This window comes from Pelodiscus sinensis, chromosome 1, assembly GCF_052426305.1.
Source record: "Pelodiscus sinensis isolate ZL-2025 chromosome 1, ASM5242630v1, whole genome shotgun sequence".
Taxonomy (NCBI): domain Eukaryota; kingdom Metazoa; phylum Chordata; order Testudines; family Trionychidae; genus Pelodiscus; species Pelodiscus sinensis.
The window spans coordinates 207,678,645-207,704,246 of NC_143052.1; the positions used below are offsets into that span (position 1 = coordinate 207,678,645).

The following is a 25,602-nucleotide window of genomic DNA, read 5'->3' on the forward strand; positions in this document are numbered from 1 at the left end:
GCTTCAAGGAGCTTTTACAGAAACACAAGTAATGTGATTTCCTAAATTATAAAAAGGATGTATATGTAATTATGTGGTTGTATAACTATATCTGTAGATATAAATATAACATAAGTTAATTCCATATGATGGCAGATTATAGAGAATATTGAGAGAAAAATTAATTCAAACATTCCCTTAACTAGTGACTGCCACTTTCCATAGGGATTCTCCATTTGAGGTTTTCCCTTTCTGAGTATTAGCACCCCAACCTTCAGGTTAAAAATTATGGAACAACTCACTTTTCAACAGTCTTTTCAATATATTTTTAGCTGAAGCATGATCTTACCGGTAAATCAAAGAAAAATGTGAATTGTATATAGTAGGTAGTTACATGTAAGAACTGCGATAGAAGTAAATTGAAGCAAGAAGTCAAAGGCTCAGTCTCATCCTCTAGTATGGCAATGAGAAACACCATTTAAAATACCTTACTCTTAGGATGAGTTCACAAGTTAATTGTACACACTTATAAGATAGTGAAACAGTCAGTGTGAAGAGCAGCCTGATATTTTTAGATCTTTGTGTTTTCAGCAGGAATGGCAAAGGAATACAAGGGTAAAGGAGAAGAAATGAGAGTACAGGAAGTTTAACAGCTGAGAGAGGCAACACCAATACCAGGGACTAATTATTTAACCTTTGAGAAAATTAAAGTCATTTGGCCTGAATTTTTCAGCAGATCCCATCTTTCTACAGAGTATGAAGAACTCAAGGTGTGAGTTTGCAGTTTGCAGCTGTGGACTAACTATGTATAAAGAGAGGATTTTTTCCCAGTGTTTTTTGCTGACGCATATGTTGGGTGGTGGGATAGCTATTATCCCACATATAGACTAGTGTAAATGAGATCACAGAATGGTAGGCATAACCCCTAGTGTTAAAGTGAATTAAGAAAAAAGTAAGTCCTCTCTAAAGTATGCTTTGATAGAAAAGGGGGGAAAAGCAGCTCATTTTCAGGTAGAGCCTTTTCTAAATTATTTTGAATTCCTTAGTAGCAGAACTATGAACAAAATAGAGCCTTAACATTTTAGGGGAGAAAGGCATATGTTTAGTTTTGGATTCATAAAGTAGAAGAACAGTAATTTGTGATGAAGCAATTATATGGGAATTGGACCAGAACTGAACAACTTAAAGGCACTGGATTCAGAAGATGATCTATGTGGAAGATGAGTTTGAACTGCAGGAGAGTGGAAGACTTAGAGCCAGGTGGAAGAAAGGTAACTAGACAGAAACAGGAAAAAAAAAGTAGAAACCGATTGAATGAAACTCACAGGAAGAGAAGTTTGGGACAAAGTGTCTGTGAATACCACTAAGCCTGATGGACCAAACATGAGAGAAAGAGGTTATAGAAGTATATTGCATGAACAGAAACAGTGTCTGCAGGAGAAAGCAACTTTGCAATGAGTACAAGGAAGGAAGAGTGAATGAAATGGTGTGATTTTGTTAGACAGGGACAAGAAAGCAATGAAAGGGAAAGAGTGGGTAAGAAAAAACAATGAAATCATTGTAGAAGCAACAAGGTTAAGGCCATTGGGACAGGTGTGCTGCTAGTGGCAGAAGATGAGATACATTGGTTAGAGATCTGAGGGTGAGGCAAATGAGTGATGGTGGAGCTGAGATGTGTGGAGGTGCAGTGACAATGAAATCTGAGTGTAGAGAAGAGGAGGAAATGAAGGATGAGAGGAAGATAAGCCAAGGTCCAGGAGATGACAGGAGTTGAGAAAATTATGGATAAATAGAAGTGGGTAGGAAACAAAATGTTCCCATCCCAAATCATGACAAAACTTCAATTAAAACTTTAAAAAATGAATTATTCGGGTCAATTAATGCATTCTGAATTGCTCACAATTTTAACTTTATTATATTAATTATTAATAATCTTCAAAACTCTTGAACAACACTTTTTCAAAAGTTATCTGGGACAAAACATTAAATTCAGATTTTGAAAATGTCAAAACAGGATGTTTCAGAAAAAAAAGCCCTTTAAATTGTCAAAATGAGAATTCCTTTAAACTGACACTTTTCTGAGAGAAGGGGATAGTTTTGATGTATCAGGATTTGTTTTGGGTGTGTGTGAAAAATATTGTATTGAAAAATTTCTGGTCAGCTATATATTTAGAGACTTTGAAGATGGTTCAGGAAGATGCCTGTTCTCTCATCTGCTACACCCTTACACCAATTTTTACTTTCCTCAGGGCCAAAAGATATTTCTCAGTTAAGGCCAATTAGTTTTCATTAATTAAAATTTCTTAAACTACCGTAAACTTTCTTTTTGAGCTCTATTTTATTAGTCTGTATTATGTGCTTATTTTTCTTCCTTTCTTTTGTTCAAATTCTATTTTGCAGCTGACAAATAATATGTATTTGCACATGGAACTATCCTAATGCCGATGTTATTGATTTACTGTGTGATACTTAAAAAAAACAATTTGAAAGATTTTAGCAATGTTACCAATTAAGGACTTAATCTAAAGTCATTGAATGTGGAGAGACTTTAAGTTTTCAGGGCATGTCTACACTACAAAGTTAATTCGAACTAACAGCCATTAGTTTGAATTAACTTTCATAGGCGCTACAAATACAAACTGCTAGTTCAAACTTAATTCGAACTAGCGGAGCGCTTAATTCGAACTAGGTAAACCTCATTCTATGAGGACTATTGCCTAGTTCAAATTAAGTAGTTCGAATTAAGGGCTGTGTAGCCACTGAATTCGAACTAGTTGGAGGCTAGCCCTTCCTAGCTTGCCCTGGTGGCCACTCTGGGCCAAACCAGGGAAACTCTTCTGCCACCCTCCTGGCCCCGGAGCCCTTAAAGGGTCCCGGTCTGGCTACGGTGCTCGCCTGCAACCACCCAGCTAGCAGACCCTGCACCTGGCATGGGATGAGCCAGCCACCCGCTGCCACCCAGCCCTCCGCCTCTTCCCGGGACCAAGCTGGCGGCTCCCAGGAGCCTTCCTGGGGCCGCAAGAGGTGGGCGTCCGCCTGGTCTAGTGCGGAGATCGTGGACTTCATTGAGGTTTGGGGGGAGGCCTCCAAAATCCACGACCTCTGCACTATACACAGGAAAGTGGCCGTCTAGGGCAGGATAGCTGCCAGCCTGGCCACCAAAGACCACGTGCAAACCCAGGAGCAGGTTTGCATGAAAATTAAAGTGGTCCAGTGAGACCCCCGACCCTGAGCCCTGAGCTTAGAACATAAGAACAGCCGTACTGGGTCAGACCAAAGCTCCATCTAGCCCAGTAGCCTGTCTGCCGACAGAGGCCAACACCAGCTACCACGGAGGGGATGAACTGAAGACATTGACCAAGCCATTTGTCTCTTGCCATCCATCTCCAGCCTTCCACAAACAGAGGCCAGGGACACCATTCCTACCCCCTGGCTAATAGCACTCCATGGACCCAACTTCCATGACTTTATCTAACTTCTCTTTAAACTCTGTTATAGTTCTAGCCTTCACAGCCTCCTGTGGCAAGGAGTTCCACAGGTTGACTATTTGCTTTGTGAAGAAGAACTTTCTGTTATTAGTTTGAAGCCTGCTACTCATTCATTTCATTTGGTGTCCTCTAGTCCTTATATTATGGGAACTAATGAAGAAGTTTTCTTTATGTTCCCTCTCCACACCACTCATGATTTTATAGACCTCTATCATATCCCCCTTAGTCTCCTCTTTTCTTAGCTGAAAAGTCCCAGTCTCTTTAGCCTCTCTTCATATGGGACCCTTCCAAACCCCTAATCATTTTAGTTGCCCTTTTCTGAACCCTTTCCAAGGCCAAATCATCTTTTTGAGGTGATGAGACCACGTCTGTACACTGTACTGAAAATATGGTGTATCATAGTTTTATACTTCCCCTCCTCTTTCTTCCCCTGGCTTACCCCTTCCAGCTCCCTCCTCTCATGTTTCCCCCTACCCTCTCCCACCCTCTCTCTTCCCCTCTCCTACCTCCTTTTCCCAGTCTCCCCAGAGGTTAATCCCCCCTCCCAGTTTTGTTAAATAAAGAGAGAGTTTCTATTTTTGAACACACGTGTCCTTTATTTTTTACATCAGGAAGGGGGGTTGGGGGAGTTAATGGAAGGAGGTGAGGGAGGAATGGGGCACAAGCCCCCAATGGGGAGGGCTGGGGTGGCTCTGAGGGCTACTCGGAGTGGAAGCTCTCCTGCAGGGCCTCCTGGATCCTGACAGTCCCCCGATTGACCCCTCCGGATGGCAGCCTGCAGCAAGTGCAGCCGGGCTGATGGCCGAGTGCTGTGATGTGCCGAGTGTGGGCACTCAGGGCACTCCAAGACAGGACTGCTTTGCTGTCCCACATCAAGGTAGACAAGCAAGCGGGGAACCCTGAGAACTGTCTGTCCGGGGTAGAGGTCGGGTCCCTTTAATCACAGACCTCGGCAAGCCTGAGGCAGCAGCTCCACACTCTAAGTCCTAACCTGATGCCCTGCCGGCACTGCTTCCGGCCATCCTTAACTTCAGTTCAGGGCCCACTCAATGTGGACATGCTATTTTGAATTAGCAAAATGCTAATTCAAATTAGTCTTTAGGTCTAGATGCACTAGTTTGAATTAGCTTAGTTCGAATTAACTAATTCAAATTAATTTAGTTCGAATTAGTGCTGTAGTATAGACATACCCTCAGTGAGCTTTGCATCAGTTCCTATATGCAAAGGGAATTTCTCAAATTGGGAGGGGTATGTTCAAAGAGATAGAAATACATAGGTTTTAGTGTGGTGATTATATTTTTTTATAGTTTGATTGTGGATGGTATGAGATCATAGAATCATAGAACCATAGAGCTGGAAGAGACTTCAGAAGGTCATCTAGTCCAGCCCCCTGCTCTAGGCAGGACAAATTCCAACTAAATCAACACAGCCAGGGCTTTGTCAAGTCGAGACTTAAACACCTCTAGGGACGGAGACTCCACTACTTCCCTAGGTAACACATTCCAGTGCTTCACTACCCTCCTAGTGAAATAGTTTTTCCTAATATCCAACTTGGACCTCTCTCTTACCATAACTTCCGACCATTGCCCCTTGTTCTGCCATCTGTCACTACTGAGAACAGCCTCTTTCCATCCTCTTTGGAACCTCCCTTCAGGAAGTTGAAGGCTGCTATCAAATCCCCCCTCACTCTTCGCTTATGCAGACTAAACAGAACCAACTCCCTCAGCCTCTCCTCATAAGTCATATGCTCCAGCCCCCTAATCATTTTGGTTGCCCTCCGCTGGACCCTCTCAAATGCGTCCACAACTTTTTTGTAGTGGGGGGCCCAGAATTGGACACAATACTCAAGATGTGGCCTCACCAAAGCCAAATAAAGGGGAATAATGACATCTCTGGATCTGCTGGCAATGCTCCTCTTAATGCAACCTAATATGCCATTAGCCTTCTTGGCTACAAGGGCGCACTGTTGACTCATATCCAGCTTCTCATCCACTGTAACCCACAGGTCCTTTTCTGAAGAACTACTACTTAACTGGTTGGTCCCCAGCTTGTAACTATGCTTGAGATTCTTCCATCCCAAGTGCAGGACTCTGCACTTGTCCTTGTTGAACCTCATCAGATTTCTTGTGGCCCAATCCTCCAATTTGTCTAAGTCACTCTGGGCCCTATCTCTGCCTTTAAGAGTATCTACCTCTCCCCCTAACTTAGTGCAAATTTGTTGAAGGTGCAATCCATCCTCTCATCCAGGTCATTAATAAAGATATTGAACAAAGCCGGTACTAGAACCAAACCTTGGGGCACTCCGCTAGAAACCGACCGCCATCCTGACATCGAGCCGTTGATCACTACCCGCTGGGCCAGGACTTCTAGCCATCTTTCTTTCTGTCTTACCGTCCATTTATCCAATCCACATTCCCTTAACTTGCTGGCAAGAATATTGTGGGAGACCATATCAAAAGCCTTGCTAAAGTCAAGGTATATCACATCCACTGACTTTCCCACGTCCACAGAGCCAGTTACCTCATCATAGAAGCTAATCAGATTGGTCAGGTACAACTTGCCCTTTGTGAATCCATGCTGACTATTCCTAATCACTTTCCTCTCATCCAAGTGCCTCAAAATGGATTCCTTAAGGATCCCTTCCATAATTTTTCCAGGAACCGAGGTTAGACTGACCGGCCTATAGTTCCCTGGATCGTCCTTCTTCCCTTTTTTGAAGATGGGTACTACATTTCCATTTTTCCAATCATGCAGGATTTCTCCCGATCTCCACGACTTTTCAGAGATAATGGCCAAAGGCTTCTCATTTGCCAACTCCCTCAGTACTCACATGCATTATGTCCAGATCCATGGATTTGTGTACGTTTAGCTTTTCTAAATAGTTCCTAACCTGTTCTTTACCCACCAAGGACTGTCCATCTTCATCCCATATTGTGCACTTAGCGCATCAGTCCAGGAGCCCACCTTGTCCGTGAATACAGAGGCAAAGAAAGCATTGAGTACTTCAGATTTCCCCACATCATCTGTCACTAGGTTACCTCCTTCATCCAGTAGGGGCCGCACACCCTCTCTGATCACCTTCTTCTTGTTAACATAACTGTAGAAACCTTTCTTGTTATCCTTCACACCCTTAAGCCAGTCTTAATTCCATTTGCACTTTCGCCTTCCTGATACCCCCCTGGCATTCTTGAGCTATACATTTAAACCCCTCCCTGGTCATTTGTCCAAGTTTCCACTTTTTGTAAGCTTCCTTTTTGTGCTTAAATTCAACAAGGATTTCCCCTGTAAGCCTATCTGGTCTCCTATCATGTTTGCCTCTCTTGCTACGCGTCAGGATGGTTTCTTACTGTGGCTTCAATAAGGCTTTCCGATTTCCTGGACTCCTTTAAGTGGACCCTGAACCAGGCTTAAGGATGGCCGGAAGCAGTGCCGGCAGGGCATCAGAGGAGGACTTAGAGCATGGAGATGCTGTCTCAGGCTAGCCGAGGGCTGCGCTTAAAGGGTCTCGACCCTCACCCCGGACAGATAGTTCTCAGGGGTGCCCCGCTTGCAAAGCAGTCCTGGCTTAGAGTGCCATGAGTGCCCACACTGGGCACATCACAGCATTCGGCCATCAGCCTGGCTGCACTTGCCGCAGGCTGCCATCTGGGGAGAGTGGTAAATGGGGGGCTGCAGGAGAACTTCCACCCCCAGAAGCCCACAGAGCCAGCCCAGTCCTCCCCATCGTGGGCTCGTGCCGCATTCCTCCCTCACCTCCTTCCACTTACCCTTCCCTAGCCCCTCTTCTTGATGTACAAAATAAAGATAACGTGTCTTCCAAAATGGAATCTGTCTTTATTGAAAAAAACTGGGGGAGACTGGGAAAAGGAGGTGGGAGAGGGGAAGAGAGAGGCTGGAAGAGGGGAGGGCAACTAAAATGATCAGGAGTTGGGAACAGGTCCCATATGAAGAGAGGCTAAAGAGACTGGGACTTTTCAGCTTAGAAAAGAGGAGACGGAGGGGGGACAGGATAGAGGTCTCTAAAAGCAGGAGTTGGGTGGAGAGGGTGCATACAGAAAAGTTCTTCATTAGTTCCCATAAAGAAGGACTAGAGGACACCAAAGGAAAGGAATGGGTAGCAGGCTTCAAACTAGTAACAGAAAGTTCTTCTTCACAAAGCAAAGAGTCAACCTGTGGAACTCCTTGCTGCAGGAGGCTGTGATGGCTAGAACTGGAACAGAGTTTAAAGGGAAGTGAGATCAAGTGATGGAGGTTGGGTCCATGGAGTGGTATTAGCCAGGGGGTAGGAGTGGTGTCCCTGCCCAAGTTTTGTGGAAGGCTGGAGAGGGATGGCACGAGACAAATGGCTTGGTCACTGTCTTCGGTCCATCCCCTCCAGGGTCCCTAGGGTTGGCCGCTGTCAGCAGACAGGCTACTGGGCTAGATAGACCTTTGGTCTGACCCAGGACGGCCATTGTAAGCTCAGGGCTCAGGGTCGGGGGTCTCAGTGGACCCCCTTGATTCTCTTGCACACCTGCTCCTGGGTGGCCAGGCTGGCAGCTCTCCTGCCCAAGCCGGCCACTTTCCTGTGCCTAGTGCGGAGATCGTGGACAAGGTCCACGATGTCCGCACTAGCCCAGGCAGGCATCCGCCTCTTGCAGTCCCGGACAAGCTCCCGGGAGCCGCCAGCCTGGTTCCGGGAAGAGGGGGATGGCTGAGGGGCATCGGGTTGGTGGCTCGATCCGTGCCAGGTACAGGGTCTGCTGGCTGGGTGCTGGCAGGCTTGCACCTGGCACGGGCACCGTAGCCAGCCCGTGCCCCTTTAAGGAGTCCGGGGCCGGGAGTGGGGCAGTAGAGTTTCCCTGGTGTTGGCCAGAGTGGCCACCAGGGAAACCTGGGGAGGGCTAGCCTCCCACTAGTTCGAATTAAGGGGCTACACAGCCCTTAATTCGAACTAGCTAGTTCGAACTAGGCTTAATCCTCGTAAAATGAGGTTTACCTAGTTCGAACTAAGCGCTCCGCTAGTTCGAATTAAATTCGAACTAATGGAGCGCTAGTGTAGCGCCTATGAAAGTTAGTTCGAACTAACATCCTTTAGTTCGAACTAACTTTGTAGTGTAGACATACCCGAAGTGATTTATATGCTAGTACTTTGCATTCTGCCTTAAATTAACTGCAGCTCATAACTGTGCTGCATCATGAGTACAAGTGGTACAAAAGAGTGACTCAGAGCCTAATTTCCTCTTTGCTCTATGGGGGAAGTAACCTTTCCCATGTTGCACCATTTTTTCCAGCACAGCTGTGTTAGCCAGTGCATTGGGGGACAGAATCAAGGAAAATTCTGCCTACTCCCTACTTATAATCTCTTCTTCTCTTACCTGAGTTAGAGGGGAACTAGATGCTTTGAGACAGCCTGTGAGGGAGAAAGGGGAGAAAGGAAAGAGTCTTGCGTGTTTAGGGACCTCAAGAGTTGAGTTCAATGATTTATGTACATATGTGTTAAATATAGGTGTAACTTCAATAAAGAAAATATTTCAGTAATTTTATGTTCCATTCATATTTGCAATCTGAGTTTTTGTGCTGAAGAGAGGAGACCAAAGTCCTCAGATCACAAACAGGTACAGCAAGCTTGCCGCAGTGTTTTGCCAATATGCCTTAAAGCATCCACCATTGGAAATGGCAGGGTGGCTTACTTCTTGTTCAGTCCTTGGGTTTTCTGTTGAACATGCACAGTAATGACAGCTGTGGATATGATGGTGGATTGTTTTGGACAACTGTCCAAAGGGAAGTGGACTGTACTCAACTCTTTTTATAAAAATATTTAAGAGTCATCAGCTTTCAGTTCGAACTAGGCAAACCTCATTTTACGAGGATTAAGCCTAGTTCGAACTAGCTAGTTCGAATTAACGGCTGTGTAGACCCTTAATTCGAACTAGTGGGAGGCTAAGGCTTCCCAGGTTTCCCTGGTGGCCACTCTGGCCAACACCAGGGAAACTCTATGCCCCTCTCCCGGCCCCGGACCCCTTAAAGGGGCACGGGCTGGCTACGGTGCCCATGCCAGGTGCAAGCCTGCCAGCACCCAGCCAGCAGACCCTGCACCTGGCACAGACCGAGCCAGCCACCCGATGCCCCCCAGCCCTCCCCCTCTTCCCGGGACCAGGCTGGCGGCTCCCGGGAGCTTGCCCGGGACCGCAAGAGGCGGGCACCTGCCTGGGCTAGTGCGGACATCGTGGACCTTGTCCACGATCTCCGCACTAGGCACAGGAAAGTGGCCGGCTTGGGCAGGTGAGCTGCCAGCCTGGCCACCCAGGAGCAGGTGTGCAGGAAAATCAAGGAGGTCCACTGAGACCCCCGACCCTGAGCCCTGAGCTTACAATGGCCGTCCTGGGTCAGACCAAAGGTCCATCTAGCCAGGTAGCCTGTCTGCCGACAGCGGCCAACCCTAGGGACCCTGGAGGGGATGGACCGGAGACAGTGACCAAGCCATTTGTCTCGTGCCATCCCTCTCCAGCCTTCCACAAACTTTGGGCAGGGACACCACTCCTACCCCCTGGCTAATACCACTCCATGGACCCAACCTCCATCACTTTATCTCACTTCCCTTTAAACTCTGTTCTAGTTCTAACCTTCACAGCCTCCTGCAGCAAGGAGTTCCACAGGTTGACTCTTTGCTTTTTGAAGAAGAACTTTCTGTTACTAGTTTGAAGCCTACTACCCATTCCTTTCCTTTGGTGTCCTCTAGTCCTTCTTTATGGGAACTAATGAAGAACTTTTCTGTATGCACCCTCTCCATCCAACTCCTGCTTTTAGAGACCTCTATCCTGTCCCCCCTCCATCTCCTCTTTTCTAAGCTGAGAAGTCCCAGTCTCTTTATCCTCTCTTCATATGGGACCTGTTCCCAACCCCTGATCATTTTAGTTGCCCTCCCCTCTCCCAGCCTCTCTCTTCCCCTCTCCCACCTCCTTTTCCCAGTCTCCCCCAGTTTTGTTCAATAAAGACAGATTCCATTTTTGAACACAATTGTCCTTTATTTTGTACATCAAAAAAAGGGGCTAGGGAAGGGTAAGTGGAAGGAGGTGAGGGAGGAATGGGGCACGAGCCCCCAATGGGCAGGACTGGGCTGGCTCTGTGGGCTTCTGGGGGTGGAAGTTCTCCTGTAGCCCCCCAATTGCCCCCTCTCCCCAGATGGCAGCCTGTGGCAAGTGCAGCCGGGCTGATGGCCGAGTGGTGTGATGTGCCCAGTGTGGGAACTCCAGGCACTCCAAGCCAGGACTGCTTTGCAAGCGGGGCACCCCTGAGAACTGTCTGTCCGGGGTGGGGGTCGGGACCCTTTAAGCGCAGCCCTCGGCTAGCCTGAGACAGCATCTCCACGCTCTAAGTCCTCCTCTGATGCCCTGCTGGCACTGCTTCCGGCCATCCTCAAGCCCTGTTCAGGGTCCACTTAATGTGGACATGCTAGTTCGAATTAGCAAAACGCTAATTCGAACTAGTTTTTAGTTCTAGACGCGTTAGTTCGAATTAGCTTAGTTCGAATTAGCGCTGTAGAGTAGACAGACCCCACGTTAGTTGCACTTATTTGTCACACCAAAGCAAGTCAAACCACTTTTAAAGTCGCTATTGAATCTTCTGCAATGATTCTATTAAGATTCAAATGCAATATTTTATGTCACTGTTGGGCTGAAGTATAAGTATGGCCCTTAGGGTAGAAGGCATCTTCCTTGTTAAAATAGACCACTTCCCCATTTTAAAAAAATATGTCAAAGATAATGTAGTAACCAAGGCACTAAGTATATTTCATTTTAAAGTACATATTGGGCATAGCAAACATGGTTGGCAAATGCAGTCTGTAAAATGTCAATGAATACTAAAGTGATGGAAAAGAGAAGGCTGTGTCACTTATCAGCATAAGAAAATATGTACAGCATACCAGGAATTTATTTTCTTTGTATATGTAAAAAGCTACCACCTGGTGGTGAAATCCCATTCAGCTTCAATTTCTCGTGTTGAATACTGTATTTTCTTCATGCTGGTAAAGCTCATGATAAACATTTTGACAGTCAACCCTAAACATAATCCCCAGAAGTATTATGAAATCTCTGATGCTCTTTAAAACCTAGACATCTTCCAACAGGCCATTATTGTTTTCCAGATCCGTATTCCTGAAGGCTGTTTGGCACTGTGACTGCCAACTGGCATTACCCAGCTGATGAAAACAATGAAGAAACAAAATGGCTTAATTTAAAGACTATTTTCCCAGTGAGGATAAAATGAGTCTGCAGAAAAAAAAAATCAGATATGTTCCTTTCTTGTTCAGTGAATACATTCTGGAAAATTAATGTAAGTGGGTACTCCTGGAACTATCACCAAATGACAATCCTATGGACCAAAACATTTCTTGTACAGAAATAGTGTCATAGGAATTTCTCACATACAAGTACATTAATGCAACATAGAAGTTTTCACACACACAAAATCAGGAAATATTGTCAAACACTAGCACTGATCAGCAAATGATATTTTTTATGAATATTTATGAAAGAACCAAATTCACATATTTATTATTCAAAACAATGTAAGAATAGTTTCAATGTTTCATGAAAAATCAAAACACAAATAAAAAAATGGAGGATTTAGAAAAAAATAATGTTTTTTAATTAAAAATAATAAGGTGCCTTGTTTGGGTTGAAAATTTCTTTGTTTACCTAACTCTATCTTCACAATTATTAAGGATCTTTGCCTTTTTTCAGAGGCCTGATCTAAAGCCCAATGAGATCCATGGAAATCTTTACATTTATTTCAGTTGGGTTTGGATCAGGCCATATAAATCAGCCCCTTTTTTATTATTTGCAAGGTAATAATGTCCTGTTTCAATCCATCGTGATTTGTAGAGCTGCTCAGGATTATATTAATATATATATATATATATATATATATATATATATATATATATATATATATATATATATATATGTGATTATTTAGTGACATTTCAAGTCTTTCAACATTTTCGAACAACAAACCATTGATTTGCTGTTTACGTACACAAAATAAACATGGCAAACTGAACTTTAATAGATGAAACACCTCATTAATAGATGAAAACTGAGCATCAAGGCTAATAATAGAGGTTTATATCTATTCAGCATGTGAAAGCAAACATTCTAGTTACTTACACTTTTTCTGGTGACAGTGACAGTATTTCTTAAGTGCTTTTATTATATTTAAGTATCCTGAACTGTTTTATAAAGCATGTAATTAGCATAGCAACAGTATGGCAGACAAATGTTGTAGAAATGATATGCTCAGCAACAACCTTCACACAACCATGAATATCAGCATCAATGCCCATTCATTTAGTTTTGTATTTGAATAGAAAATTAAAATTCCTACGACATAAGGTTTTGCTTTTTAAACGAATCTGTAGAATCTCTATACTCCATTTTAACAATGATCAGAAGAAGCAGAAAGTCACATTCTAACCCACATGTACTAGGAGTCAGAACTGCTGTTTAAGTAGTGTCAAGTGCCCATATCAGAAGTGCGTGGAATATTATGTTTTAGGACAGAGGGGCATAGAATTCACTCAAAAGGATAGTGTTCAACTGACATAACATGTTAGGTCAGCCAATAGACATTTGAATTCTCAGTGGAAAGTTAAAATAGAACTAATCTATGTGACTTGAGGATTCAAAACTTAAGGCTATTGTCTAACTTCAAATATCAGCCTAAGTGCTGGTAGCCAGCTATTTCCAAAAGTAGACAGAAGAAAGTTAGTCCCCTAAATTCATGTTTAGGAAACTGTATAAGTCACCAGATTTTCAGAAGTGCTAAGCACTTAAGAGATCTTACTGAGGTCAGTGGAAGAGGTTGAAAACTCACCGATTAAGCAAACTGAACTACTTATTTCAGTTCCTAATTTCAATTCAAATACATACATGATACTCCACCTGGCATGTGTTTTGCTCAAAGTACTGCAGGACCTATACTTAACAGCTAAGTGACTAGAAAAGTAAAACAATCAAGTTAATTTAGTAAAGCTATTAAATATCTCCCATTCCACACTATAAAGTATTAAATGTTATGTGTTTTGTGATTCATGCATAATATGCTCTCAAAAATAATTACTTGGGTATTTCTTTTTTTTATTTCATTCTTCTGCTTCAAAAGAAATTCTAAAGTTTGGAGGACTGAACTTAATGAAGCAGATGCTTTATATACTTAGGTCCCCACTACCATATAATTTGGAAAGCCTTGAATTTCTTAACTACACAGGAACCCTGATGATGAAAGGACATTCTCTATTGGGTTTGGTAGTCATTGTAAGTGAGCAATGCCTGTTGGCTGTGATAATTGTTTTGTGATTTCTGGTTGTAGGACAAGACTGATTTAAAAATAAACACGTAAATTAAAAATAAATGTTCACTCACTTCAAAATGAAAGCACTATTTTGAAAAATTAATATTGCATTTGGTGGCTCTGATAAGCCCAAAACTGAGCAGCCATCTCAAACATGTAAAGTTGACTAACCCAGAGATGTAAACGGTACTTGCTATTGTCATCAATAGTGAAGTTATTAAAAAGTCTGACAGCAAAATGGCGGACTATTCTTTTTTCTCCCAATAATAGCCATTTCACAGATTATGTCAGAAGCTGTTCTTTCTCACATTCATATACCAGACCTATGGTCAAAGGCATCTGCTGGGTCTCAATCTGTTTCACCCTCTAAAAATAAAATCAGAACCAGAAAAACTAAATATAAGAGCATCTATCTCTATATACAAGAAAAAGTACAGTGTCATTAGCTGCCAGCATTTTGCATTAGTTATTCCTTCTTCCGAGTGTACAGTGCTCAAACCATCTCTAGCATATTTCCTTGCCTTGTCTTTTTTAATACACTACTTAAGATTAAATATTTTGCAACACCCTGGAAAGGACAGCTATTCAATTATCTGTAAAAGACAGGAAGACAGCCAGGTTGCTGGCACAGCATAAAGCAACGTATTTGGCACACATTGCCCCCAAACAACTCCTGTATGGTCCATTCAATGACTCTTTTTTGTTTTCTTTCCTTTGCAGATTCTGTGCTGTGGTGCCACACCATTTTGTTTGGAAACTCTAACAAAGGAAAAGGTTACCAACAGTTATCAGACCAAAGTGTGTGATATTGCTATGAGTCCCAAACTGCCTTGAAAAGATAGAAGAGTGAAGCCTCTAATTCAGTGGTCCCCAACATGGTGCCCGCGGGCGCCATGGCACCCGCCGGGACATTCGTGTGCACCCGCCGACAACCTGGGCCGGCCTTGCCCCCGGCGCACGGGAGGCGCCGGCCCCAGGCGCGCGACACGCACTGGCGCTGGGTACGCGGCGGTCAGGTGGCCCCAGCCCCGGGGCACATGTGGGCGCTCGGGCGCGCGGTGCTCGAGCGGCGCCGGTGCCAGCTCCAGGCGCGTAGCTCGGGCGGCGGCGCCGGCCCCAGGCCCACGGCACAAAGTGCTTGGGCGGCCCCAGCCCTGGCCTTAGGGCACACGCCGGTCCTCTGGCGTGCCCCCAGACGTGCGGTCCCGCCCCTGGGCGTCCGGTGTGTGAGTGGCCCCCACCTCCCGGGTGCCCGGCGCATGAGTGGGCCCATCTCCCAGGCGCCCGGGAGCCTCTAAAGGTTGGGGACCACTGCTCTAATTTCTGCTCTCTTGTGTGGCTGTATATGAGCTATTTACAAATGTAGCAAGGACTGCTCACACCTGTTCCTCACCTCAGGTGAACAGAGTGCAAGAAGGAGGCTAGGGATGAGTTAAGTCCTGCCCTGAATTACATTCTTTCTAGAGTTTCTCCTGCAGCTATAACTTTTTGGCATAACATATGAAAGAACACATCGCTAACTATTTACACTACAAATAGTCATCATGTGATAAACAGAGTCGGAATTCTAATGATCCAGTCAAGTTTTTTGTTCAACTCAATTTGAATACATGCAAACACATACATTTTAGGAATGTAAGTAAAAGAAAATGAGCGATGTAAGGAAAAGCCTTACATTGTGACATGTACCACAGAGAGACAACTATTTACAGCTGAAAAGGTAATTCTCAGCATTTAACAAATTTGGATCAATGTTAAGGTCCCCAAAAGTCTAGTGTTGCCAATTAAAACAGGGATTACCAGATTATGTGTACTCACTCATCCACCCAAATGTGTCAGAATCTTGGAGATAAATTTCTTTAGCTTTAATAGATTTTTTATTGAGGCAATTTATCCTCAGAGAACATGGCATGAATAGCTCAAATCAGCCTACAAAGAGATTATCCAGGAAAACAGCACAGTAGATTCAGCTGCCCAAGAGTGATTGTGTTACCAGCTATTTTGATTGTAGGCTGACAATAACGTTAAACGAGCAATCCCAACACATGCACCATCCAGCACCTTTTCATTTACATTTCTGAATTATGTATCACTTTGTAGATAATCAAGTTACTGAGCCTCTAACTCTACACTTAGAGCAATTTGTTGTTTAGGTTGTTTCTAGGCATATAAAATTAATATCATTATTATATTCTAGTGCATGACAATCGGCTACATATTTGATAACAATTCCAAAACAATGTCACATATTTAGATTTGAATGTACATACTAAAATTATAATTCATGAACTTTCTTTTCATTGGGTGCAGAACCAATTACTCAAATTTTTCCCATTAATGTTACCATCCAGGATCACCCAGAACACTTGGATGTAAAGAGAAAAAAACACACCTAGATACAATAGAAGGAAGCTCTGTTTTCTGGCATATTGGTGAATAGGACAGGGTTCCAGTTAATCAAATATTCTCACCAATCCAGTAGTAGTACTGCAGTGTGAAATGATTGGTTTCTTGAAGCAGTTAGGTATATGGAGGTAAAGTTTTATATATACAGGTTGAATCTCTGTAATCTGGACTTTCCTAGTCTGGCCACACCCCAATCTGGCATTGTCATCAACCCTTTGGGGGATCTGCGGCTGGAGCACTCATGGGGAAAAAGTGGAAGGCTGCAACGGGAACTTTGCAGGACCAGGGAAGAGCAGAGGTCCACTGGCCTGAGCAAGTGAGCAGGCCAGCGTCCCAGTAGCTGGACTTGCAGAGCTGTAGTGCCATGGGGGGCGGAAGGCAGAGCAGGGGAGGTACAACCTCTTGGGAGCCAGAGCAGGGAAAGTGCAGTGCCCCTGGGGCAGGTAGCTAGAACACAGGGGAGTCACAGCACCTTCCCCCCCTAGGGGGCCGGAGTAGGGGAGCCCCAGAACTTGTCAGCCAGAGCAGTGGAGCTCTTGGGGGCTAGAAATGGAGTTGGACTAGCTGCTGGGAGCAGATGGGCCAGCATTGACTTTCACTGGTCCAGCAAATTCCTGGGTTTGGGACTGGTCAGGGTTAGGTCCCAAAGGTGCTGGACCAGGGAAGTTCAACCTGTAATGTTACCTTATGACACTGTAAATCACTATGGGAAGTGCACTCTGGGCATACACCAGTATCATTAAAAATACACTTAACACTAAAACTAACCTGAACACAATTTAATATATATATATATATATATATATATATATATATATATGATGATTCTGAAGGCACTTTAAGATTGTCAACAACAATGATCATTATCGATGTAGAAGAAGGAGGCGATTAGGCTGAGCCTGTAATGACTCTATGACATGACTCTGGAAGCTGCTCTTTTTTAATAAATCCCTGATTTCAGCTTGCTTGCTTTTTATTTGTATAAAAGTAGAGTGCAGAATATCCAATTGCGTATCGCTCTGAACAGTATACTAGTCCTAGTTACTAGATTGAAGATTTGTATTGGGAGATATCAGAAATGCCAGTTAATTGATCTTTCTGTTAATCAAGTACCTGATAACAGAGTTTTTACTGTACAATAAAATGTGGCTGGCAGGATTTGCAGTGGGAACAGGAGGAAACAGAAAAGATCTGGTATGTATGAAAGCAGAGAGATTAGAAGTTGGGAAGGGAGGGTGATGGGAGGAAAACTGGAGATAATGAGGAGGAAAATAATGGAACGTAGGGAAGGTAATAGTGGAGCGTGTCGGGCTAGTTAAGTACAAGGGAAAATAGAGAATACAGTGAACAGAGAAGGAAAGAAGAGGCATAGCAAAGAAATATTAAGAGGGAAGGGGAAGATGATAAGAAAAGAATGTGGTGGTTTGTAGCAAGAATTTTCAAAGAAGCCTGAGGGAGATGGCCCCCAAAATATCATTGAAATTTGGGCAGCTAATTGTCAGTGTATAAGAATAAGATACGGGCAAAGACATTTCTTGTTTTTGTTAGTTTAAAATATTAAACTACTTTAAATTATCTTCTCAGAGATTATTCTATTTTTTCCAATAGAATGAGTAGGCAACTTTTTGTTGTTTAATCTTTTGGTACATTCATTTAAGTTAAGAGCCACAACCAATAAAAAAATCTCCCCGTTACAATGTCTTGGCCTCTTTGGCTCATAATCAATCAAGAAGCTGAAGTCCAACTTCTGTGTAAGTTTGTTTGGTGGATTTAATACAGGTTGCCTATGTTCAATATGAATCAGTTATTAAAACTATTTTGCTATTCATTATTTGAAGAGGTATATAATTGTGAAGAGGCTTTACATAGTGTATGTAGTTTTAGTAACTATATATCAGGACCCTAAATCAATTATTTAACAAACACACGTGCACACACACACACGCCTTATTTAAAGGTAAAAGCATTTCATGACAGAAAAATCTACTGGAAAAACTACAGCACAGAACTTTAATGCTGACTCCCACCTTATCACGTAGAGAAGCATTTCCAAGTATTCTGTTAAGCTATTATACCTCAGTGAATTATTTCCAATCAAGGACAGACTTGTTTGGACTTTGGGAGGATGAGGGACTTGTGTCTGGGTCCCCTGGAAGGAGCGGGGCCTTAGGCAGAAGGGTCTATAAGACATATTTACATTGGAAGTTGGTGGACAAGATAAACTACAGGCTGAACCTGTCTAGTCCAGCACTCTCGGGTCTGCCAATTTCTGTGGTATGGCATAATTTTAGTTAACTGGATGTCCATTTATCATAGGTGTGGACAAGTTTCCCATGCTCCCATAAAATTTCTTCACAACAACCAGACCATGCTCTCATAGTTCTGTGCTGTTATTTAACTGTTATTTGTCCCTAAAAGTTTTCAAAGAGCCCAGTAAGCAGTGGAAGTATTGATAATGGTGCTAGACTATATTGACCTGCCATGATTCAACAAATTCTCTGGTTCAGCTCCAGTCAGGTCTTGAGGGTGCAGGACTAAAGAGCTTCAACCTGTACTGGGTCTTTTTCAGGTGTAACTTGTAATCAAAAGAAGCTACAAATAAAAGTGAAAATAAAATAAGAAGTTAGTTATATCTTAGATTGGAGAGTTAATTCAGTTCAATGTGATAATGAGATAACAGAACAAGTATTTGTAGTTCATGATCCCTAGCAGATTTTCTGTATACAGGCAGTCCCCGGGTTACGTACAAGATAGAGACTGTAGGTTTGTTCCTAAGTTGAATCTGTATGTAAGTCGGAACTGGCATCCAGATTCAGCCACTGCTGAAACTGATCAGTTTCAACAGCGGCTGAATCTGGACACCAGTTCCGACTTACATACAGATTCAACTTAAGAACCCCAGGCATCCCCAAGTCAGCTGCTGCTGAAACTGATCAGCAGCTGATTCCAGGAAGCCCGGGACAGAGCAACTCTGCCTCGGGCTTCCTGTAGTCAGCCACTGGTCAGTTTCAGCAGCGGCTGACTTGGGGACGCCTGGGGCAGAGCAGCTCGGGTGCTGCTGGGTTGGTCCAGTAGCGCGGCCGCTCCTCGGTGCTACTGGACCAACCCAGCAGCACCCCAGCTGCTCTGCCCCAGGCGTCCTGATTCAGCCGCTGCTGAAACTGATCAGCAGTGACTGAATCAAGACTCCTGGGGCAGAGCAGCTGGGGTGCTGCTGGGTTGGTTCAGTAGACCAAGGAGCGGTGCTGCGGGACCAACCGGCAGTGCCCCACCTGCTCTACCACAGGCCCCGGGCTTTGCTCCACGTCTCCCTGGTCTGCTGGGGGGGGGGGCACTAGCTGAGTCCCCCCCCAGAAGACCAGGGAGACGCTGAGCAAAGCAGCGGAGGACCAGGGGCCGGACCCGCGGCGCTTCCAGATCAGCTGGAAGCGCCACGGATCCGGCCTGGGTCCTCCGCTGCTTTGCTCCGTGTTTCCCTGGTCTGCTGGTTCCCCCAGCAGACCAGGGAGATGGGGAGCAGCTTTTCTCGCCCCGGAGGAGGCGGGACCAGGCGTCCCGCCGCTCCAGTCCTCCGGGGCGAGAAAATCCCCGTTCGTAACTGCGGATCCGACATAAGTCGGATCCGCGTAACTCGGGGATGCCTGTATTACCGAAATAAGACACCATATTCTGAGGTTGTGTGGTATATGTCAAAATTGTAAGCTAGTACTTTAAATTTCATGAGGGTTTTCCAGTTCTGCCCACAGACTAGGTATTTTTGTAGGGAAGCACGGGGTCCAGTCCTAACAGCAATCATTTTGCTGACAGAATGCCGAAAGAAAGCTGATGTGAATTTTGCTTTTTTTTCAGGGACCAGCCTGTTTTGTCTCTGTTTTGGAGGTTCATGAATGTGATTTTTCTGAATTCTAACATGAAAAGCAGTGTTACATTGCAAACTTCTAACAAGAATATTTTGTTTTCATCTGTATGTGCATGGCATGAAATACAATATTGTTTTATTTGATCATTGGTTAGAATATAAAGATAGATCTTTTTCCTTCAGATCTAACTGGTAATATAAATTTGAATGATCTATTATCTGTAGTTGCAGAACAGATTATTATAAGGAAAAAAATCAAGATTATTACTTCATCAGACTTGAAGTATCAAGTTTATTTTCTTATAACTTTTTCATTGAATATGAACTTTTGGAATGTTTCAGCTTCTGCATGAAATTCATTTTGGTTCTCATGGTTAATTAATAATTGACTGATGTCACTGGTCATAACTTTTTCAGACGAGTAGAAGCATTAGCCCTCATCTCCTGGCCAGATTACAAGTTGGATAGTAATATTTTGCCTCACTAAAATTCTCTTTTGGAGAAATTACTTGATTGTCTAAAATACCCTGTTGTGAAGCTGAGCTGGTGAGGAATAGTTTACACATTATATTCTTAGGAGGTCTGCAAAACAGTGGGGTGTGAGTGATCCCTCTATGTCAGGAATGGACAGGAGGGGGTGATGGCCTGGGTCAAGGGACTTGGGTGCAAAGTCGGGGAGGAGGTGTGGGTCCACCAGGGGGGCAAAAAGGTTGGGTTATGTGGGGTAGGAGAGCATGAGTGGGGTGGCAGAGTGTTGGGTGGCTGGGATGTCTGAGGCAGGTTCTGCCTGGGACATGCTTCTCTGGGTAACTCCTGGCCAGCAGCCCAGCAGGTTCTGCAGACAGGCTCCCATGCCTTGGTGGACCTCTCAGAGCAGCACCTGCAAGGCCATGTGTGTCAGCAAGCTGGAGTGGGGAGGGGTACTTCTTGTGCTGGCTATTCTTCCAACAGGTGGCTCCCATTGACTAGAAACCTGCCAATGGGAGCTGTGAGATTGTGCTGGGGTGAGGGCAGTGTGCAAAGCCTTCTCTCCCGGGCTCACAACTGTTCATGGACAAACAGAGCCCTTCAGCTGACTTTTCTGAGAGATGTGTGGAGCAGGACAAGCAAGGAGCCTGGCTGAGGCTACAGCAGCTTGAGGGGATGGATCCAGCCTGTGGGCCATAGTATTTTGCTTGGCTCTCTATGTTTGTAAGGTGAAAAAGCATTTTGCTATGCTTTGATTTTATTATCTTAAATAATTGACTATGTATCAAAGTTAAGAGAACTTTATTTTTAATGAAAAAAATGCATATTATAATGATACAGAATGTAAACAATTTGGTTAATTTATAGATAGCCAAAGGCTTAACAGTGTGTTATAGGCACTGGCCCTTTTGGGGGACAATGAAGAGTTGCACTTCCAGATTTCCCTCTGGGGGATAGATTCTGCAGCTGCAACCTTTTGGTGTCCTTCTGTGCTGGGTGCTTTCTTAGAATCCTGCCTTGCAGCTGGGCACCATCTGGTACATATAAAATGTTCAGTTTTACAGATGAATCATAAAATATAGTACATTGGAAATACAGTATTCATCTATTTTACCATAATGTAGAAAGCTACTATATACGCACAAGGTAATTAAGCCAAGCCATCTCTGTTTCAAAAGTGGTTTGGCATTCATAGCAATTCATGAAAATTAACTTCTCTTTCAGTAACTTAAAATAATTAGAATTGCAGCTTTAAATTGTCATTAAAATTAGGAATGGATTGGAGCCGCTACACTTAAATTAGAACTTAAAAATCTCTGAAAGTTCGGAAGTATTTGGATGTGTGATTTTGGTGCAGGTTCATCTCTAATTAAATCAATAATTTTCACATTCTCCACTTACTTCAGCCCTTTTCTCTTCTTGTTAGTGAGAAGTAGTTCTACTTCCCTCCTTCCTCTGAAACTCTACATAAAAATCTCACCAAACTATTAGGTCAGGATAGAGAAAAAATATTATTGTGCAGTAGCTCAATTTTACTTATGTCTTCATACTCTTGAATTATTTTATGTGGATTTTTCTGAAATGAAAAGCAAGCTTTGAAGGGCATGTTCACTTAAGAGTCTGGTTTCAAGCAAATCTCCCTCATGCCTCAGACAGGACTATGACTCAAGCTGTGAATGTGATAAGCTTTTCACAATTTCTGTACTGACAGGTATATGTAATCTCCCTGTCTCTCATGTTTGTGAATGTGGCTTTTGGATACATATTTTTTTCTGAGATGGTTATGGCAGAGGTAAAATAAAAGCAATCAACAGAGTGAGGCTACCTGTAAAGTTGGAAATAAAACCATCAGTTACTCTGAAAAAACTGAGGGAACCTTATAGCTTTTTTCCTTAGAATACTTAAATTGCAAGGGAATTTGTGTTTGCTTATTTCCTCAAAAAAATTCTTCTGACAGAAGATATCTAGAAAAACTGCTCCAACACAGATGATACTTTATTACCCGACATTATGTGGCTAAAGGGACAGTTTACTCACATACTCTATATAAGATTCTCATTGTCAGTAGCATTTCATAAACAATGTTATTCTTAAGTCTTCATAAAACAGGAATAACTGAAATTGGAAAACTTCTGCTACTCTGATATTTTTTTCCTTTCAGCTTTCAGCTATTTGGTGTAAAAATCAGAGAATACTAGAAATGGAAGGGATGGCAAAAGATTATCAAGGCCAGTCCCCTACACTCACAGCTAGACCAAGCAGAATCTAGATCATCCCTTAGGCTATGTCTATACTGCACCTCTCTTCTGCAAAAGCTTATGCAAATGAAGTGCTGATTAGCATACTGCCATGCTTCATTTGCATAAATAATTAGGGACCGTTTTTGCGCAAGTGGCTTTTGCACAAGAGCAATTCTTCCTGAAAAAATGAGGAAGAACAGCTCTTGTGCAAGTGGGGGATATTGTGCAAAAAGGAGCCATCTACACAGATCCTTTTTGCGCAAAAACCTCTTGCGCAAAAAATGTCACTAATTAATTATGCAAAGGAAGTGCAAAAATATGCTAATCTGTGCTCCATTTGCATAAGCTTTTGCGGAAGAGAGGTGAAGTATAGATGTAGTCTTACAGATTTTTGTCTAGCATGCTCTTCTACACCTTCAATGATGGAGATACCACAACCTCCCTAAGTTATTTATTTCAGTGCGTAAACACCCGGAAAATTAAGTTTTTTCCTAGTGTCCAGCCTAAACCTCTCTTACTCCAATTTAAGTCCATTGCTTCTTGTCCCAGTACCAGAGGTTGAGGAGGATATTTTTTCTCCCTCCTCCTAATAGTATACCTTTAGGTACTTGAATGCTATTATCATATCACCTTTCTTTCTCTTTTCCAAACCAAGAAAACCCTATGCTTTCAGTCTTCTCTCATAGATCAGGTTTTCCAAACCTTTAATCAATTGTGTTGCTCTTCTCTGGACCTTCTCCAAATTCTCCACATCTTTCCTGAAATGTGGTGCCAAAACTGGACACAGTACTCCAGTTGAGGCCTAATGTAGAGTAGGGAAAAAGAATTACTTCTACAGTCTTCCTTACAACACTTCTGTTAAATGCATTCCAGAATGATGTTTACTCCCCCCAAAATATATCAGAATATCAACTGTATCAGAATATCAGATGAGGAACTCAAATGAAGAGCTGGAAGGGAAAGATTAATTGGATTAATCTGGAACACTATCATCAGCAAGATCTCTCAATACATGGGTTTTAAACTCCTGGGCTACGTCTACATTGGCCCCTATTATGGAATAGGGATGCAAATGTAGAACTTTGGAAGAGGCAAATGCGCGGGGGATTTAAATATCCCCCGCGGCATTTGCATTTTCATGGCCGCCACTTTTTTCCAGCTTGGAGATAAGCCAGAGAAAAGCGTCCAGACTGGCGCGATCCTCCGGAATAAAGCCCTATTCCGGAGGATCTCTTATTCCTACTTGCAAGGAATACTCCAAAGATCTACATTTGCATCCCTATTCTGTAATAGGGGGCCAATGTAGACGTAGCCCTGTTGAGCCATGTGAGGAGCACATAATCTCAAGAAAAAGGTTTCTTATACTTGACTTCAATGAAGAGAGCTTGTTACAACTTCTTGGTTATGCTTACAGCCCTAATTTTGCTGGACAACAGACAAAATTCAGAATGTATGACAATCAATAAAACAAAATCTGATCAAATCTTTAGAAAAAGTAATATGTATTAGAAGATGTTCCTATTTATATATTTATAATATTAGCATCAGGGAAATATCCATCTCTCCTGGGGAAGGAGGAACTTGTTCAAATGTGAAGTGCTCTGTGTCTGCCCTCATGTTGAATATGTAGAGATAAGCTGAGGAGAATACAGGTCCCTGCATGCATTGTTCCTTCCTGATACAAAGTGCAGGATTTCAGCTCAGTCTGGAAAACCACATGTAGTCGCCCCAGCTTCTATCACTACATCATATTCCAGATGACAGTGGCTATGCTTTATTTTATAGAAGTTAAATTTAAGCTTTTTAGATGCATTACCAATGAGCCCTTAAACAAAGCTTGGATACCTTTGGCCTAAGGAATGAGAGGAGAAATAATCAAAAATAATCACTCAAAGATATAAATGACTCCTATCACTGCCACTGGTCTGAAGGAACGAGGGAAGAAATATCTGTCTGAGCTATACAAGCTGTGTGAGTGCAGGACCTTGTATCATCAAATTTCATATAACATCAACATTCACACAGAATCAAGGAAATGTAGTGCTGGAAGGGACCTTCACTGTCCTTTGCACTGCTGCAGAACCAAGTACCCCAAGACCATCCCAGGCAGCTGTTTGTTCAACCTTTTATATAAAGCTTCCAGTGATGGGAATTTCACAACCTCTCTTGGAAGCCTATTCCAGAGCTTAAAGATACAAAGTATTTTTTCCCAAAAAATCTACCCTAAATCTCCCTTGTTTCAGATTAAACCTATCTCTTCTGGTCCTATCATCAGTGGCCATAGACAACAATTGATCTCCACTCCCTCCCCGCCCATTGTAACAGCCTTTAACATATTTGAAGATTTATTAGGTCCTCTCTCAGGCCTATACATTTAGATTTAGATATAGATCTTTCCTTATAGGTCATGTTATCTAAACCTTTTGCCATTTGTGCTGCTTTCCTCTGGATTCTCTCCAATTAACCCACAATTTTTGTAAATTGCGGTGCACAGAACTGGACTGAGTACTCTAGGTGAGGCCTTACCAGGGCCAAGTAGAATGGGACTGCTACCTCCCAAGTCTTGCTTATGACATGCCTGTTAACACATTACAAAATATTAGCTTTTTTGGCACATGCATGACATTGTTGACTCATTCAATTTGTGTGATTCATTATATCCCCCAGATTGTTTTCAGTAGTACTACCAACTAGCTGGTTATTTCCCTTTGTTGTTGTTGTTGTTGTTGTTGTGCATTTGATTTTTTTAAGAGTAGCACTTTGCACTTGTTTTTATTACATTTAATGTTGAATTCAAACCAATTTAACAATTCTTTCGAATCATAAC

General features: G+C 43.1%; 1 protein-coding gene across 2 annotated transcripts in view; it reads right to left on the bottom strand.

The window, feature by feature from the left end:
• The window catches only part of IL1RAPL1 (interleukin 1 receptor accessory protein like 1), a 1,174,742-nt gene that overhangs the window by 943,683 nt on the left and 205,457 nt on the right, over nt 1–25,602 (bottom strand). The window lies entirely within an intron of this gene.